The sequence below is a fragment of the Alnus glutinosa genome, chromosome 1, assembly GCF_958979055.1.
Source record: "Alnus glutinosa chromosome 1, dhAlnGlut1.1, whole genome shotgun sequence".
NCBI lineage: Eukaryota > Viridiplantae > Streptophyta > Magnoliopsida > Fagales > Betulaceae > Alnus > Alnus glutinosa.
In genome coordinates, this window is record NC_084886.1 from 17,707,909 (window position 1) to 17,723,388 (window position 15,480).

At 34.7% G+C, this 15,480-nt stretch overlaps 1 long non-coding RNA gene across 1 annotated transcript; it reads right to left on the reverse strand.

Moving 5' to 3' along the window:
• Positions 1-13,627: 13,627 nt before the first annotated feature.
• On the reverse strand, positions 13,628-15,057 carry LOC133874472 (uncharacterized). Its single transcript, XR_009901302.1, has 4 exons — positions 14,835-15,057; positions 14,324-14,353; positions 13,924-14,008; positions 13,628-13,786 (listed from the first exon to the last, which is right to left on the reverse strand). It is a non-coding gene; the product is annotated as an uncharacterized LOC133874472 (long non-coding RNA).
• Between the last annotated feature and the right edge of the window lie 423 nt (positions 15,058-15,480).

Here is a 15,480-nt window from a genome sequence, read left to right on the forward strand (position 1 = left end):
TCCAATGGTTTTTGGAAAAGATTTGGTCAAAACCCTAAGGTAGAATTTAGCAAGACATGAAATGAACTAAATTAGGCATGAAATCAAAGGAAAACAGTAAAGGAATAAGCTTAAAACAAAGAACAACAACTATATTAAACTATGTAAAATTCGGATTACAAAAGGAAAGAAAAGGAAATACAAAACCTAAGCTATAACTTGAAATTTAAAGAAGAAATGCAAAGGAAACAAGCTCTCTAGAATTAAGCCCAGAAAACGTGCATTAAAGTAAATTAAAACACAAGAAATTAAAGTGATACACCTGAGAAAATTCGAAACCCCCAAAAGGTGCATAAACTAAACCTAAATACGAATTCCATATATATAGGAAATTGGATTTACAAAAGGACTACAAGAGTTAATTCTAGCCAAGTATTCAGAGCTGGTCGCTGTCCATTTCTATCCATAGAACTCAACTTTTGATTTCGATCGCACAAAGATTTGAAAATATCTGGACCTTCTTGAAGATACGAAGACGATTGATCGAATATATTTCGATCGATCGAACTTTGATCGATCGATTTTTATATGCTTTGAGAATCGATCGATCGCATCTGGATCGATTGAAGCTGGGTCGACTGAAAGTCAATCGATCGAATTATTGGTTGTACAAATAATCGATTGATTGAAATGCCTTGTACGATTTTCATCTTTTTAGGATCAAACTCGAACTCTAAAAATGACCAAATTGCCCTTGATGTATTTTCAGGTCTAATTCAAGTGTTTTGAACAAGATTTCAACTAAGACCTGAAAATAAGACATAACACAAAACTACAACAAAACGTTATAGATACAACACAAAATTTGTCTAACAAATGCAAATTAAGGGGTCTTGAATCGAATAATTCAAGACTTATCACACCCCCAAACTTACATAATGCTAGTCCCTAGCATTACACTAGAAATTAAAATACAAACAACTAATCTACATCCTCTTTCGTGGGAAACGTAATTGCATTTAACACATGCAACAAGTCTTTTAAACTCCTAGGCTACCCTAGTGGACAAGTGAAGTCTCGTAAAGGTTTAATAGAAATGCTACCTACAAACATTATTTACAAAATATACATGTTACCTAATAAAATTAAGTATCATCACAACAATGGTTCATAATTCATGAACAACTTTAAACTAATAAACTCCATCTTCACACAATTTAAGAAAAATCATAGTCCACTCACTTACAAATGGCCGCTAAGATGTCACATGTTAGAAATGATGCAGTTTGGTATTAACATACAATTATGGAGCTTTCAAAGAATATAACCTACATACATGCTCCTATGTCTCAAAATTCTTTGTATCTCTCATCAGATGGAATCATTAAGGCATAGACAGAATTTATTAACATTATTTATTATGGTTGTGCAATGTTCAACTCCTTTAAGCTTCTAAATGACCTATGTATCAAGTGTTAGGCCAGTGACTCCCAAACCAGATGGCTTTAGGGCACTAGATGTAAACATCCCTAAGGGCTTAATAGCTCAAGTCAGAAAGAATATGAAGTCAAACTAACCATTTTTTATTTACTTACATCTTTTGATGCGAAGACTCAATGCTTAATGAGGCAAGAGATCCGGTTACTCAATGAAGTTTTTTTTATTTTTTATTTATTTATTTATTTTACTATGCCCACGTCATCCATCTAACAAGTCACTTAATTTTTATCTTAGACACTCAAAACAAATATGCAAGGTATTACTGAAGCACATACCCCACAAACAATATGCCAATGTATGTCATGATTTTTCAACTTTCACAAGTGAATCTTACAGCCAAAAGTAATTAAGTAGACTTATAATCTCTAATTGTGTGATCATGTGTTCAAAATTTTAAAATTGTCAATGAAAAGCAAATCACAATTATAAATCAACTAATTTCTATGAAACAACATAAATATTTACAAAGAAATTTGAAAAATTTGGAAAATTTTTTGTACAAAATTCAGACTAAGTGTAAAAGTGTACTTCTATACCCCCAAACTTAAAATAACACATTGTCCCCAATGTGTATGAAATAAAAGCATGGTTAAGGGATAAAGAAAACCTGAATGGAGAGGTATGACTCAAAGCATACCCCCAAATTTAGAGGTAAAACACTTAACTTGAAAAGGAAAACTAAAATCACGAGTAATAGACAAGATAATAAAAGAAAGAAGTAATAAAATAAAATCTCACATTTCTAACAGCAGTATTAAAACAAAAACCCTGTCCGTTACATCAAAATGGCAACTTAAGAGTACATTGTGTAAAACAGAAAATATCCAAAAGAAAGCACAATGTCTATCAAAAATACATGGCCACAATCAAATCAAAAGAGAGAAAGATAGGTGCCCAATGGCACTCATGGCGCAGCATCTGGAGGTGGTGGAAGTCAACCTAAGATCTCTCTCATCATGGTCTCCATAGCTGTCTGGCGAGCCAAGATCTCCGCGCGAGTCTCTCGCATCTCAATATGCGTGTCACGCATCTCTCTAGCTAAAGTGTCCAACTGTCCCTGAAGTAATGAAAAATATATGGGAGTGGACTTAACGGATGCCTGCCTAAAAGCTGACTACTCACCCTCGTGCGTCTCAGCTGCACGACCATCATCTACCTCCATATCTACCTGTGGCTCACCCATCGATGGCATGTGGGAAATACTCTGCCTCCACTGAGCGAGTCCAAAAACTGGGATATTCCTATCTAAGATGGCCCTCTCAGAAATAGGAATTCCATTATCTACAATGAGCTTGGTAATAAGGCATGGAAATGGAAGTGGTCTCTGTGCAGCACTTGACAACCTCTTTTCGATCATATCTTCCCAGCACTTGTGCATTTGCTTCCATATTAACTCTGGGATGCTAACCCAATATTTCTTCTCGAACGCATACAAAGCAGCTAACACATCACCTGTCCTCTGGGTTTTGTGCCCCAATGGATACACATTCTTCTTTAAGACTGAATCAACTAGTAATAGGTGATGGGGCAATTGTGCCCTCTTCGGACAAGTGTGTCTATCGTCACCGTAAGCACCCTCAAACATATCATGAATAATGAAATGTAAATCACAATGCTGAGGGTACTCACCAAATCGACCTTTTGGATCGTCGGTAGGGCAGCCAAGCACTCTAGCAATATCCTCAACGCTCACATATAGTTGGCCAAGACAACGGAAGATAAGTAAGCCAGATTGTCCGAGTCATAAGTGAGATTCTGGTAGAACACACGGACAAACGGTGGATAGAAGAAATCACTGGCGGGCTTCAAAAATGACAACAAGTTGCGCTTTTTGAATTGACGATACACCCACTTCACTGATTCTTTCTCTCGGAATGCACCGACAATGTCAAAACGGGTACGGGTTTTGACATTGAGCGGTCTGCGCTGCCATTCCCTTCGAATGAACTCACTGGGTTTGTCTGAGACTGTTGGGGGAGGAAGGATGGGCTGATTCCATAGAAATCTTTTTTTGGGGCCTTTTTACGAACACTTGGTGTGCCACCAAAAATTTGTCAAGGAAGACAAAATTTTTGGATTCTAATTGGTGGGAAAGGTGAGGAAAAGAGAGAAGAAGAGAAATAATGAAAAAGAAAGGGAGGAAAAAGAGCACAAATTGAGAAAATAAGGGAGTTGGGAAGAGGGGTCCAAGAGGTTTGAGAAGAATGCTCTCGGGTGCTGGGGGGAAAATGGGGCCAAATGAATAGTATGCTGCTTTTAAAATTGGTCACGTGGCCTACTGGCCGATGTCAATCGATCGATTATAAAATCGATCGATCGCATCTCGATCGATCTAAACAAAACTCAATCGATCTAATTTCGATCGATCGAAATAAAAATAGATCGATCAAAATACCTTTAAATATTAAAATAAAACAAATCAATGAAAAACATAAAGATGACAAGCATGAAGTATAAACAATCAAACAAAATGAATGGGGTGCCTCCCAGGAGCGCTAAGTTTAATGTCTTTAGTCAGACCCATCAAAACTCACTACTAATGAATGGATTTGTGTCTGGCAGTGGTTGGACAAAATTTATCATTTTGTGCCCATTCGGATCCTTGAGACATAGTGGATATGGCACTTCAGTTTTATAGTGGGTCTCAAGGAAGGGAGTGTTTGAATGTGGTGCATCAATTTGCACTCCCTTTCCCTTGGCAAGTTTTAACTTTTCTGATTGTCCTATTGGTTCAGTCTTCATCTCTCCTACCTGTGTAACGCCCCGCCTTTTACAAAAAGGCATAAGTGAAAATTTCGATTTTCATGTGACATTACGACATCATCAGAGTTATAAATTGGCAGAGGAATATTTTTTTTTTCTCTTAATAATAACACATTAAAGCTTCTAACATAAATACTTCAAAATATATAGAAAGAGTGTAATTGAATAATTACACACTGAAAATATTATTTGTGCCATGTATGACACAAATAATTTACAATCAAATCACTCAGAGTATCATTATTACAAATCAATAAATATATAAATATCGTTTTTCAAATATAATAATAATAATGGACTAGACATAGTAGTCCACAAAAAGTGGGAGGCATCCTAGCCTCAGACACTACTACCAAGATCACCGAAAGATCTGGACAATCCTGATACTCCTCCTCATACCCTGTAATAATATGTAATATAAAAGGAAAACAACAATACAAAATACCTAAGTGAGTCCACTGTTTCCAATAATATAATGAATGCTGATTTATTTAATAAATGCATCATAATGCAGATATGGCTTAATAATCACGTGTATATGCAATATATGGTCCATGGTAGCTAATCACAGTCATAGATTGAATATATACATAACCATAAAAACATTAATATGACAGTTTTATATGCAAGGTTTAATTATCATCTTTTGCACTCCTCTCGTGATGGAACCAACGTTCTGTATTAGCATGTTGTGGGAACCTATGGTCCCAGCTGGCAATACCTTCACCCGCCTACTGTATTAGCCAACTCTCACTTAAAGCTTATTTTATCTGGGGCTATGAACCTAAGGTCCCAGCTGGCCTGTAAACCTACGGTTACAGCATTTGATTATTATGATCTTTTACGGGAACCTACGGTCCCACTAGTAATATATTCGCCCTCCGCTGCTTTCACCAGCTTTGTTATTAATCAGTTTAATTAAAATATAAAACATGCAAATTCACATACACAAACAAATTCAATAAAGCAGTAAACACAATATTTTGGAAAAATCCACCAGCTTCATCCTCAGTAAGTATAGAGATACTTACACTCCTTCGTGTAGCTCCTTAGCCTTCTTTTCTGCATATAAATCCATCCATATATATATATTGTTTATAGACCCTCATTTCTTTATATTTATTATTATCCATCACTTCATTATGTTTGAGACGATCACTTATAACAATCTTAAAACCTTGGTTCATGATTTGATGACGAGGCTATATGACCAATATCACCAAATATGAACTTGAAGGATTAAAATATATTATAAGGACAATAAGAGTAAATACGATCAACTCATGAAAATCATGAGGACATTGAAATATAAAAGGAAATATAAATACAATCTACTCATGAAAGTCATGAGGACAATGAAATATAAAAGTAGTTTGTATTACTTCTTATTTTTATTCTTTTTATCTCTTAAGGCTATTGGGTCTTCACACAAATCATAAAGCAAGTAACATGGAAATTATATAAAATAAATTAAAGTCTTATTTAACAACTTACCAAAAAGTACTTTCATTATTTATTTGAATTCAGGATTTCCGTCCAAATAGAGGGCAGCTTACTTTGACCTACTTTTTGATGGTCAAACCTACTCCGATTGACGTGATATTTTGACGGTAGATAGAAGACTTCAAGACAAACACTTTCTCTTTTTGGTTCGACTCAATCCGAGTTTGTTATGACTCAATTTTCGCTAGAGTTCCAGCTCTTCTTGTTGTTGTAAAACCAGAAAAAGAGAGAGAGGTTGCAGAAAATAGAGAAAGAATGAAGAAGGGGATGTGTGTGTAGGAAGGAGAGGCGAGCCTCTCCTTTTATATACAAATGGATGGCTTGGATCAATCTCGGGGAATTCCATCCATGGCTGGGATAAGGGCAGGTGTTCGGTACTTGGTTCATGAGTGAATGAAGGTGGGCATGCCTTATATTCTATAATAGTGTGAACATCATGATTACTAAGAACCTCATCATGAGTCATGATGGAGGAATATATTCTTCCCACCAAGCTGATTCTTTAAGGTGTAGAATGAAAGTGAACGTGGCTGGACTGAATTCATGGCCTAGCTAATTATTAAAGTTACATATCAATTTTCGTCCAAATCAGGGATAGTATTTTTCGTAGGTGTTTTCGTACCCTTAACGAGGTCCAAAAATTATGAAATTTGGAGGGTAGTTATAGGACTCTGAGACGAGCGTCCCAATTTTTGAATCGACTAAAACAGAGTTCATTTGACCCTGTTTCCGTTGTTCCAAAGTTTAAGGTTCGTTTATTGAATTGAAACTATAAACATTTTTTTTTTTTAATCAATGAATATTTATTTTCATAAATATTCGTATTTATTCTTTTGCTTATTAAAAATGTTTTAAATCTAATTTAAGCCATTATAAATTATGTCTTAAAATCTGGGGCGCTACAACCTGTGGTTTTATGACTACTACTCCACTCTTAGGATTAATAACTGGTGGACTAGAACACTTCCCTTGCTCTCTCTCGTTAAATGACTTAGCTAGTTGTCCAAGTTGGACTTCTAGCTTTGCTATAGGCTGAGAATGGAAATTCAGAATTTGAGTCTGTGACTCAAATTTACTGAGACTGGTCAACACATTTTCCTCAAATGTAGAATTTCTAGGAGGTGGAGGAGCTAATTGCTATTGTGGGTTAGGAGGACGACTATTAGGTGGCGGCTGATAAAATTGATGGTTGGACTGCTGATAAGCTTGGTTTTGTAGTCCATTATATTGTGGAACATTAGGCCGCCACACATTACTATTGTTCCTCAAACCTGGGTTATAAGAATTATGAAAATGATCACCACTCGGTCTAGAGAAAGCTGCATTCATTTGCTCAGCTGGAGGCTCAAAAAACTGTCCAACGATAGGACAATTTTTGGCCTGATGTCATGGGTCAAAGCAAAATGAACATGCATCATGTGGTGTATGTATATGAGATGCGGTAGCAGGAACAAAACCAGATGCAAGTAATTGATCTAACTTTCTAGACAAAGCATCCACTTTGGCATTCAAGTCCAAAGGTTGGGATACCTTATAGAGAGTTTGGCTCTTAGCGTTTGTCCTACGACCGGATGATGAATGGTGTAAAGAGTTTTCCGACAAATTTTCAAAAAGTATCCATGCATCATCCTCACCCTTTAATATAAACGTACCCCAACATGAGGCATCTACCATCTGTCTATGAGGCTCAGTCAAGCCATCATAGAAGCACTATACTAATTGCCACTTGGGAACAACATGATGTGGACACTTTCGTAAAAGGTCCTTCATCTTCTCCCAAGTCTCATGAAATGGTTCTCCCTCTATTTGCGAAAAACCAATTATGACTTTTTCGTATTTGATTTGTTTTTCCTTTGGTAAAATACTTCTTAAAGAACTCGTGTTGCATCTGAGCCCAAGAAGTAATGGAGTTAGTCTCTAGGAAATTTAACCAATACTTAGCTTTATCTTTCAGAAAGAACGGAAACAGGCTTATCCTTAAAGCATCCTCTGAAAAATTCTGCAACCTTATGGTGGAGCAGATTTCAATAAATTCATCTAAATGCTTACAAGGGTCCTCGGTACTAAGTTCGTAAAATAATGGAAGCATTTGAATGAATCCAGACTTAATTTCAAAATGAGCTGCCGTAATGTCCGGCAACTGAAGGCTTGAAGTAGGTGTGTATGTCGAGGGAACATAGTGGTCCCTCAACAGCACAGGCATTGGTTCTTCAGCCATTGGTGATTTAGAATGGGCTCTTTGATGTGAGTTCCATTTGGATCTACTTCGTTTAGAAATCCGCTCCAAATTTGGGTCGTATGGAAAAATAGGCAATGATAATGAACGATGACCAAACATGCACCAACAATAATTAATCTATATATACAAGGTATGTAAAAAAAATATAATGAAAAAGGCAGAAAAAAACTAACCAGTTCTGCAGTGAGACAGTACAGCAGCAGCTGTAGTGCTACTGCAGGAAAAGTCGCTCGACCGACATTTTGGTTGATCGATCGATCACTTTTAGAGTTGATCGATCAATTCTCTACAGAAAAGTAAAATGCAAGAAAAACGCAGAAAAATAAATATGAACAAAATTAAAGACTAAATATGAAAAAGACTGTAATAAATTAAATGTAGGTTCGGTCTAGAGACAGCAGAAAAGCAGTGCTGCTCAAAACAGAAGTCAATTGATCGGATTTAATATCGATCGATCGATCGAAAATTTTAGTTCACTGAAATCGATTGATCGATCTTTTCTACAGAAATAGAGTTCTGCAGAAAACAGACAGAACCGAATTTAAACACCAAAAACCGCAAAAATAGTTTACAAACAGCAATAAAACCACTTATGGACAGAATATACAATATGTACTAAATCAAACTAAATACAATCCTAAATATCCCATAAACAACCGTTAGATCCCCGGCAACGGCTCCAAAAATTGGTACGTTCGAGTCTAGACGACTCCGTACGTGGATTTTAAATTTATATATTGAACCACTTCGCAATAGTACGAATAAATTGTATTATAGTAAGGGTTATCGAACCACAGAGATTGGGGGGTTGTCTTGTGCAATGAGATAGTCAAAGAGTGTATTTAATCTAACTTTGAAAATGAAAATAAACTAAAGGTTGTAGAATTAAAGCTACAATGAATCAAACAATGAAAAACAAAGGAAATATAAATTAACTTAAAAGAAACTTAGGGTAATGATCTTATCAAATCCTAAACCAACGAAATGCTTAAGTTCTATACGGATCTTCCTAATATGCATGATATGAGCGCGTAATGGGCGTCAACCATTACGACGACCTCGACATGAAAATACTTTTGTTAAGATGTAATCATAAAGCACTTAGTTTCACATTAAACAACCCCACATAAAGATTAATCTATAATTGAAAACGTTTACATTAAAAAAGGTGTGGGGGTGATTAATGCTCCCTACCTTACTAATTTATAAAACATCCTAATAAGCATACACAATACATGAAAACCCTAATTAGGTCACAATGATAAGGTATCTAGTTTCACACCGATCACATCACGTAAAAGTTATATTATAATTGAAAAACAGTTTAGACTACCAAAGGTGTGAAACAATCGGTACTCCCTAGCATACCCTATAAGGTGACTCTAATAGGTAAACACACATCATGTCAAATAGAACCATTGCAAAAGACATCGTTCTTGTTTTCAAGAACGTTGGTTTTACTCAAGAATCCAAGAAAACTCATAGACAAGCAAATCCCTTTTTCTTGAATAATTAGATTGGAATATTGATAACAAAACCTTTTAGCATGAGTTTTGATATCCTCTAGTCCTTCACAATCATCAAACATATCTAGAAAATCTTAAGAACATCAAGAACATCTCATGGTTTTTGGAAAAGATTTTATCAAAACCCTAAGGTAGAATATAGCTAGACATGAAATGAACTAAATTAAGCATGAAATCAAAGGAAAACAGTAAAGGAATAAACTTAAAACAAAGAACAACAACTATATTAAACTATGTAAAATTCGGATTACAAAAGGAAAGAAAAGGAAATACAAAACCTAAGCTATAACTTGAAATTTAAAGAAGAAATGCAAAGGAAACAAGCTCTCTGGAATTAAGCCCAGAAAACGTGCATCAAAGTAAACTAAAACACAAGAAATTAAAGTGATACACCTGAGAAAATTCGAAACCCCAAAAAGGTGCATAAACTAAACCTAAATCCGAATTCCATATATATAGGAAATTGGATTTACAAAAGGACTACAAGAGTTAATTCTAGCTAAGTATTCAGAGCTGGTCGTCGTCCATTTCTATCCATAGAACTCAACTTTTGATTTGGATCGCACAAAGATTTGAAAATATCTTGACCTTCTGGAAGATGCGAAGTCGATCGATCGAATATATTTCGATCGATCGATTTTTATATGCAATGAGAATCGATCGATGGCATCTAGATTGATCGAATTTGGGTCGACTGAAAGTCGATCGATCGATCGAATTATTGGCTGTACAAATAATCGATCGATCGAAATGCCTTGGACGATTTTCATTTTTTCAGGATCAACCTCGAACTCTGAAAATGATCAAATTGCCCATTGATGTATTTTCAGGTCTAATTCAAGTGTTTTGAACTAGATTTCAACTAAGACCTGAAAATAAGACATAACACAAAACTACAACAAAACGTTATATATACAACACAAACTAGGTCTAACAAATGCAAATTAAAGGGTCTTGAATCGAATAATTCAAGACTTATCAACTTTGATTGAGCTAAGTTATTTGGAATTGAAGATGTTGAGTTTATATGTTTTCTATAAGTTTTAAGTTAGCTAGCTAATCTTGAATTTGGGCGTTGGGCTCTATAGTCATATGAATGTAAACCCGTAAAGTATAATAAGAAGTAATTAAATACTTAATACATTTACTCATGTACAATAGGTGAGTAAATGTGTTATTGAATTAGGCTTAGTTTAATAAGCATTTAATATATATGTGTGTGTGTGTGTGTGTGTGGACCAAATATACTTTGTTAATTTATGTAGATAAACAACAAGCTATACGGCATAACAATGATAATGAGATATACATAATAAAGAAGCAAATAAAATAGTAGATTTAACTTAAAGTTAAGAAGCAAAATAAAATACGTACGTAGAGCCTAAGATTAACATAATAGGAGACAATAGTCCTTAGCTAATTTTATGAATGTGAGAAATGCTATGTGTGAGGACACGGATAGTTTTACGCTATAGGAGGTTTAGGATTTGATAGCTTAATTGAGTCTAACAATGCATTTTGACTGCTGGTAAAACATGGAGTTGGAGACTCCAACTAGTTCTCCAATGTAGAGTACAAGGTAACTATAACGAGGATGAGTATTTGAGTCGTGAGTCATATGCGGCCTATTAGGTGAGTATTCAATTCACTGAGAAAAGATACTACGTTTTGATGGTTTTATGATATTTTCAAATGCTATAATCGCTTTAATTCGAGCCGATAATATTTTGAGATAATAGTTATTGTGAGAATGTTTTCAATATTTTGATTTATGTTGAGATTGGATTTGATGAGTATCAAGTATATTTATGAAAACAAGTATGTGATATGATTTATGAGTTTAATTATGATGGGACCATGTTTTCATGATGTATTTGAAAAGAGTATGAGTAGCATATGATATAAAATGAAGCATAAGTGTATGAAAGCATGGACATGATGAATGTATAGCATGAAAGCATGAGCATGAATGAAGTCATTAACGCTAAAAGTAAGACCATGAGTTTAAGTCCTGTAATACCCGGGAAATACTTCGCTTAGGATAATAATGCATGAATAAAAATATGTGCATATGCATGCATAAGTATAAAGCTTAATTATTATTATTGTTAGTTTAAATAGAATTGTATATATGTATATAAGTAGAGAAATCGAATTAGTAAAGAAATTACTAACCAAAATCTACCGAGCGACTATACAATCGATCGAGCGACTTTGGGAGCAAAGTCAATCGATCGGATATTAGAATCGATCGAGCGACTTAAAATTTGCGGGTAAATGGAATCGATCGAGCGACTTTATTTTCCTGTGTGATGCAGTTTACATATAAACAACAATGAGCGATTTTTAACCTTTAATTCTTGAACCCACACCATGCTCTTAGGACCACACGATCATACCCCCTTCTAGTTAGTCTAGTTAGCCCAATTTGGCTCCAAACCAATTAGATTTCCATAGATATCAAGCAATCAATGCCCAAAGATGTGGAATAGTGACCTATGGGATTTGAGCTACGAAATTGGGGTATTATTTGGCTTAAATCCAACTATTGAAGTGTCTTCTTGCTAGTTCAATCTCAGCCATTCAAGATTTTTATATATAGGATTCATGGGTGATAGTTTTTTATGAAGAAGAAACCAAAATTTCAGCCCAACTCTCTTTCACATTCATGTTGTCCCCTTCCCTGTTTTAGTACAGCAACTTGGAGCATGAAAATCTCCATGTTTCACTTTGTTTTCTAACACTTTACAAGCTAGATTAAAGCCTTAGATTGCACCCTTTTCACCCCAAAATTAGTAGAAATTAAGTTAAATCGAACCTCTACCTTTAGACCAAAAACAGAGTATTAACTATTAAGAGTTTCTGGTTGGACAACAGCTCTTCTCCTCCATTTGTGTCACTTCAAAGAAGCTTTAGTGAGTATTTTCTCCCTCAAACTTCTCAGAAAATAAGTAGCTCTTTGTTGACTATGATTTATTCCTCCTATGATTATGTGCATATATATATATATATATATATATATATATATATACATACATACATACATATACATATTTGTGTGTGAGTTTGCTAACCAATATTATGTATATATGTGTATATAGCTAACATGTTTGTGTATTATGGGAAAGGAGTACAAGATATAGGTTGTGAAGTGTAAGAGTGCTTTGTGTGTGTGAGTGCATACTTTAAAAAATAAATAAAAATAATAATAAAAAAAAAAGAGAGAGAGAAAAGGGAAGAGTGAGTTGAGGAGATTGTGGGTTTATTAACTTGTGAAGTATATATGTATATGAAAGTGTGTGATAATTTAGAAGGCTTGAAGAAAGTATGTGTGTGTGTGTGTGGATTTGAATATGTGAGTGTATGTGTAAACATGTGTGTGTTTACTACATGATGTAAATGAGTTGTGTTTGAGTAAAAATAAGTAAGTATATGTGTATATGTTATGTAGAAGTATATGTGTATGTGTGTGAGTTATATGTAAATAAATATATATGTACTAATTGGAACTAATGGTTAAAGAAGATATTTCATTATATTAACAGGACGTTCAATAATCAATATCATGATTAAGAGAACCAAACATCAACACCGTCAACCAATTTATAAATGGAAATATTGGGATGATTGTTATAATAATTTCTTGAGGATAAGTATAGTAATAATAAATATTGTTATAGTGCTTTTTATTAATCTATTGTTATTACAATGTAATTATGCAGTCGTTGGGAAAATCTTTAGAGGAGAAACTAGTAAGTATCTCTATACTTACTGAAGACGAAGCTGATTGATTTTTCCTATAATATTATGTTTAGGAAAACCGGTGCAGTGATACCATTCTATAACGCCCCGAATTTGAACCAGCAAATTCATAAGCAGAAACCTCCGGTTTCCACGTGACATTACTACATCAGAGATAAACTCTCGCAGCGGAATATATTTTTTTCTTCTAAAGCCTTAAGAATTGATAACATAACACATTTAGAGCTGACTGGAATACCTCGATACGTTTATTAAAAGTTACTTAGGTTTATCTTTACATCCTATATGCACACTAGGTGCATCAAAAATAAGTGCCACAAACGGCACATAAACATACAACATAAAAATACACTCAACAAAACATCGTCATAATTATTACAAGCCTTGAAATAAAACACACATAAATATGCCTAGCAATTTCTAAGCTAGCACATATTACTTCAAAAATGGTTTCAAAAACCATCAAAACTGGCATATGGGTCCATGCCTTCATTCTTCAGATCTGCATCAGTAACTATGCAAATATGGCGTTATCATATTGCATAGACAAACAAGTGAGTCATCTATTTTCATATCTAAGTTACCATCAATCAAATAACAGTTCATAAAGAATGCAAATGTATGGGTTGTATGAATATGCATCGTAGTAACCATTTAGTTTGGTATTTTATGATCATCTTTCTTCAGACCTCTCGTTCTAGGTTATCCGAACCCGTTTACGCCCTTTGCCTCACACCTAAGGCCAAGAGAGAAAATTGTGGGATTTGTTTAGTTTTGTGTGGTTTAAGGCTTTTTTACTGGAATCCTACCGGTCCCAGCATTAGCTTATATATTAGGCCTTCGGATACCCCTTGGGTCACTCTGAACCCCCTGGATCCACTGATTAGCCTTACTTGCTACTACATCAGCTTGTTGATGGCTATCTCATCAGCCGTTATATTATTTTAGACACAACATGCAATGCATGATCAACCACATGCAATGAACACACACCACACAGTCCTAATAATGAAACATAGAATCATTCCTCAGTAAGTACATCCATACTTACCCTCCTTCGTGTAATTTCTTAGCTCCTTTTCTGTCATAAATAAATATATATATACAAAGAAGATATTATATTCATCAGTCCTTTTTCAAATATTAAAACTGTTTATTTTTACATCCATTCATTCATCGTTTTTAGTCATTAATATTAAAAGGTGATTACTTAAAGGAATAGGGAAATTAGCGGCATAGCCACTTTGTAGGAATACAATAAATTATAAAATAAATACGGGGGATTAAACCACTCCGTAGTAACGCAATAAATGATAAAAGAAATATGGGGGATTAAACCACTCCGTAGTAAGGCAATAAATGATAAAATAAATACGGGGGATTAAACCACTCCGTAGTAAGGCAATAAATGATAAAATAAATACGGGGGATTAAACCACTCCGTAGTAAGGCAATAACCAAGTGAATAAATACGGGGGTTGTTAAACCAACGCCGTAGTAACGAAATAAATAAACAAGTAATGAAATCAAATAATAAGAAAGAAGTGTCAAGATTTACTTACCAATTTGATTTGGAGAGAAAAAATGACTTCAAGGACACCAAAGTGGTTGTGTGGTAGAAGGAGAGAAAAAGGGAGAGAAAACCAAAGCACAAAGCTTTCAAGAAAGTTGTCTAGGATTTGTGTGGAAAACAAGGAGCCTTGCATGCTTATTTATAGAAGAATGAATGGTTAGGATCAAGTAGACACATTTTGATCCAATGGATGGGAATTGGTGCATCTTAGCCTTACCTACCACAATGCACTCAACCTTACTTACCACAATGCACTCAAATTTACCTACCATAATGCACTCAAACTTTAATATATTATTCTAACATTATTATTATTATTATTATTATTTTTTAACCATTCTCATTGCTAGACCAATCTACTATGCCTAGTTTCTCACTCAAGGAAATTACTATTTTCTCAAAGGTGGGTTGGGTTTGTAGATAGCAATTGGAATGGGTTGGGTTAAGTTCAAAGATGGCCCATTAATGAATAATGTGAATTTAACATGTGAAATGTGGGTTGGGTTTGTAGATAGCAATTGGAATGGGTTGGGTTAAGTCCAAAGATGGCCCATTAAATAATAATGTGAATTTCCGTCCAGAACAGGGGTCATATTTTTCACGGGTGTTTTCATAGCCTTAAAGACGTCCAAAAA